Raw genomic sequence first — 5346 nt, 5'->3', positions numbered from 1 at the left:
CATACACACTCACACATACACACTTACATAAAATAAATATTTTTAAAGAAATTAGGGAATTATAAAGTAGACCTCCTTACCTATGACTTCACTTTCCATAGTTTCAACTGTCCATGGTTTACCACGGTCTAAATATGTCAAATGGAATTTTCTAGAAATAAACAGTTTATAAGTTTGTAAATTTTAAGAAACTTTCATTACTGTAGTACATTGCTTTGTGGTATTATTTTTGCTAACAGATCCCAATGCCTGATTTATAAACATCTACCACAGGTATAGTTCCTATAAACATCAATGCCAGAGACAATTTTAGGCATTAACTAAATGAGGTGTTGGAACATAAACCCCATGATTGAGGGAAGACTGTTGTGGTCTCTGCTTTTAAAAATATTACAATTTCTCTAAAGTGTACTGTTTAGGGGGGTTTTGTGTAGTTTAGTCTTTCATTTGTTATTTGGGTATGTTGACACAGTCTTACTATATGAAGTTAAACTCATTATTAGATCATATGTAGCCTCACTGTATGGTAATGGAAATCCTCCTTCCTCTCTAGTGCTGGTTTTATAGATGTGTTTATCACACCAATTCATTAAAACGTTTAAAGAGGAAAGAAAAACATTGAGTTGAATCAAAAGGTATAGATCCTGACTACCTTCCTAAGTTTTACTAAAAGAAACTCCAGTAACAACCACACACACACACACACACACACACACACACACACACACACACCTGCTCTGAGCACTTCTTTAAGTGTGTAGGTCACCTAAGATAGACCTGTCTCCCCCATAACTCCCATAAATCCTAATTTCTTGAGATTCAAAGCTTAAAAGCATTTAGCCCAATAATAGGTCTTTCTCTGTCAAGAGAAGGTCTCAGCTGACCCCTTTGAGTGAGCCTATTAATTTCAGAAATAACCCTGGCATTAACTTTGGAAAATACCCACCAGGCTATCAATACACAGGAGTGGGTAAGGAATTTACTATATGTGCAAAGTCTTGTCCTTCTGCCTCTTTGGGTGACTAAAACTTGTGACGGATTTCTGGAACTCTGAACTGAGCTGCTGATGTGTGATTCTCCGGAGTCAAGCAGTGATGTCTGCTCATCTCCGCTGCTCACATCCCAAAGCCCAAGGTGGTAACTGTGGTGGCCTGTCCCTCTCACTTACCCTGGCCTGCTCCTCTGTAAGTAACCGGTGGCTCTCTCTTTGCCCTGATTTCTCTAGCCTTGGCATGAACCATGATTGAAATCGCAGCAATTAGGCCCTCCATCTCCCAGGAGTATTTATCTAAAAAAGGATGGATGGAGGACAGTATTAGCTGTTGGAATTTATCCAGCCTAGGAGCTGCCTTGGACTGTGAACCTTCTCTTCCACTTGATTGACCTCTCTAATATCAATTTGCTCAAGTGAAACAACTAGATACAATAAGCAAGGTGGTTTAAAAACACAAATATAAAGTAATTAAATTAACTTTTTCACAGTGCAGGAAGCTGGCAGTCCAAGATCTAGAAGGCAGCAGGTGTGTGGTGTGTGTGTGGTGTGTGTGTGTGGTGTGTGTGTGGTGTGTGCATGCGTGCATGTGTGTGTATTTGTGTGGTATGTGCATGTGTGTGGTGTGTGAATGGGGGGGGTGTAAGTGTGTGGGGTGTGTGTGCATGTGTGTGTGTGTGTGTGTGTGTATGTGTACCAGCCTGGTCTACAAAGTTCCAGCACAACCAGGGCTACACCAGGAAACCTTGCCTCAAAACCAAAACCAAAAAGGCATGTTGCTCTTCCAGAGGACCAGAGTTCTGTTCCCAGCACCCACATCCAGTAGTTCACAGCTGCCTGTAACTCCAGCTCCGGAAGATCCAACACCCTCTGCGGGCCTCCATGGGCATGTACACATGTCTCACAGATGCACACAACTCACATAAACATAAATGGTTTAAAATAGCAGAATAGAGAGACAGACTTTTTATCCATAAGAGTAATGAACATTGATTCATAACAGTCACAAAATTACAGTTACAAAGCAGCAACAAAAATAATGTTATGGTTGAGGTCACCTTAACATGAAGAACTGAATTAAAGGGTCATAGCATTAGGAAGGTTGAGAGCCTGTGGGTTAGACCCTTATAGGAGGGGGCAATGGCATGTCCTTGTTCCTTATCGAAAAGCCTCCTGCCGGGCAGTCCTCTCACAAGCTTTTCCAGAAAGTTTCAGGATGTCACAGTTCCTCCCAGACCCAAACTCTCGTCAGTAATCACAGCCCTGCTGCTCCAGTCCCTATCACTCGAGCTGTTAGCTGTGAGCAAGGGGCCCAACCCCAATGTCCTCCAACTCTGTTAATATCTAACTAGCTACCTAACAGCTATAGTTCAAAGAGCTTGCCTTGACTTCATATAATTCTTAACTCTCCAGGGCTGAGGCAACTTGTCACCTGAGATAAATGGAGAGGTGACGTTTGTTTAAAACAATCAAAGACAAATAGTTTAGCCACTGCCACCTGGGGCAGAGGATGAAACTGGAATCAATAGGAGATAAACTACCAGATTTAAGAGGAAAAGAAAGACTCTGTGGAACTAGAGGTTTGGAGAACATGCGTGTGCTCCTGAAACACCAAACAGCTTCTGGAGCACCCAGACTTGATTCATAATCAAAAAAGACCCCTGACTGATCGCTGCTCCCCCACTGGAGGAAACAGAGGGGTAAAATTGAGCTGCAAGCTTTCAGAGTAGGTGATACAAAAAGCCACTAATAAATGATGTCGGCAGTGGCTGTCAACTTAAGTGGTACAGTGGTTGGAAACATGAACCTCTGTCTAAAGACAGAGACCAAACACTGGGGGCCAAACTTCCCGAACTTACAGGAGAATGTCCACAGTAGCCGGGCGATAGTGGTGCACGCCTTTAATCCCAGCACTCGGGAGGCAGAGGCAGGTGGATCTCTGTGAGTTCGAGACCAGCCTGGTCTACAGAGCTAGTGCTAGGACAGGTTCCAAAGCCACAGAGAAACCCTGTCTCGGAAAAAAAAAAAAAAAAAAAAAAAAGAATGTCCACAGTAACTGCAAGGGTCAGTGTTCCACTTGGGATAGAAGGGGATACAGAAGGGGAGCACTTGGCCCTCACTATAAAGCAGCCCGATCTAACAGACTTGTGCCAGTTACTCTCAATTGCCAACCTCACTACATCCATATTCAGCCAAAACCTAAACAGCTAGGCATGCTTGTGAGGTGTTGTAAGTGCCCTGGCTGTTTGTTCCCGGCTGCTTAGCTCCGAAATAATCTCACAGAAACAATATTATTTGCAATACTGTTGGCCAATAGCTTAAGTGTATTTCTGGCTAACTCATACCTTAAACTAACCCATCTCCATTAATCGGTGTACTGCCACAAGGCTGTGGCTCACTGGGTAAAGTCCCAGTGTCTGTCTCTGGTGGGGCTACATGCTTCTCCCTGACCCCGCCTTCTTTCTCCCAGCATTCAGTTTAGTTTTCCCCACCTAGTTCTACTCTGCCCTATCGACAGACCAAGGCAGTCTCTTTATTAGCCAATGATATTCACAGCACACAGAGGGAAATCTCACATCAGTGAGGGATGTTCTTCTCTGAATCATTTGAGATAGGAAGAGCCACCCTAAATCTGGGCCACACCTTCTGGTGGCAGCCCACATGAAAGGACACAGAAGAAGGAAGCTCTTTCGTTTTGCCTGCTTGCCTTCACTCTCACCGGCAAATCCATCTACCCTGCTGCTGACACATTCCTGTTAGAACCTACTTCTTCAGGATCCCAGGACAGACTGAAGAGCAACAGCTCTTGAAGGATCCTCCAGGACTCGAGCACCTGATTGCTGAGACATGCTGAGACTGAACCGTGATTTCTGAAACAGATTCTTGGCCTGGAAACAGTCACTGTAATACTAGCCAGAACACAGCCTGTAAGCCACACTAATAAATCGTGTGTGTGTGTGTGTAAGTGTAATATTCATATGTATGTATATATAAATTTACATAAATTATATATAATTCATATTTAACATAAATTATATATTAACTCTATCAGTTCTGCTCCTTTAGAGAATTCTAATAGAAGATTCCACAGGATTCTCTATAGAACATTCTTTTCATGACAGGAATTCTGCCCATACCCAGATTATATAAGCACACGTGAAACATTCACATGGTAGGACATATTTACACCACAAAACCACTGCCAATACACCTTTAGTAGATAAATCATATAAAATATTTTCTCTAGCCATATCAATAAAAAAAGAAAGTCTAGGAAATTAATGAATATGTGAAAATTATATAAAACATTGCTAAACAACCAACATGTCAAAGAAAAAAATAAAGGGAATTAGAAAATACTTGGAGATGAATAACAATGAAAATACAGTATACTAAAATGTTCAGGATTGTGCAAAGTATAACAATTAGAGAAAATTTAAAGCCACAACACCATGTTTTTAAAAATGCAAACTGATCACCCAGTATATCCATGGAATCAGAAAAGCCTAAAGGTGGTGGTAGGGCAAGTCCCCACACTCACAAGACAGAGGCAGGAGGATCTCTGTGAGTTAGAGGTCAGCCTGGCTTATACATCAAGTTCTAAGCCATCCAGCCATGCATAGTGAGACCTTTTCTCAAAAAAAAGGGGGGGGGAGAGAAAAACTGGAAAAAGAAACATAGCAATAGGAAATAACAAGGATTAGAGCAAAGATACATGAAATTAAAAAAAACAATAGAAAGAACTAAATCAAAATTTACATTTTGAAAAGGCGAATAAATTGAGAAATATGTAACTAGATGGACAAGAAAAAAAAGAAATAATAGCCAAGTTATTAAAAGTAGGCAGGAAAGTGGGCTATTACTACTGAATTCACAGAAATGAAGTCACCATAAAAGAAGGCTACAAATGATGTCATCAGTCATAATGACCTAAGTGAAATTCTTCACAGTACACAAACAAAAAAAAAATGACTCACAGAGAAACAAAAACTATGAATAACTCTGTAAAGAGACTGAATCAGTAATTTTACAACAAAGAAAATCTCAGGACCGGTGACGTCACTGCAGAATATTACCAAACATTCAAAACTCCCTTAGCAATCCTCAAACTTTCAAGTTCTACAAAAGGAGGGGGCACATTAAAAGTTCCTTATCATTTTCTACCAACTCCTTTGTGCTAAATCCAAACCATGACACCCATGGTGGTTTGAATAAGAATGGCCCACATGCTCATATATTTGAATAATTAGTCATGAGGAAGTGGTAGTACTTGAGAAATATTAGTGAGTGTGGCCTTGTTAGAGAAAGTGTCATGGTGGGTGGGCTTTGAGCTTTCTTTCTTTCTTTCTTTCTTT

The sequence above is a fragment of the Microtus ochrogaster genome, linkage group LG7_11 (assembly GCF_000317375.1).
Source record: "Microtus ochrogaster isolate Prairie Vole_2 linkage group LG7_11, MicOch1.0, whole genome shotgun sequence".
Classification (NCBI taxonomy): Eukaryota; Metazoa; Chordata; class Mammalia; order Rodentia; family Cricetidae; genus Microtus; species Microtus ochrogaster.
Note: the sequence above shows the minus strand (reverse complement) of the source record.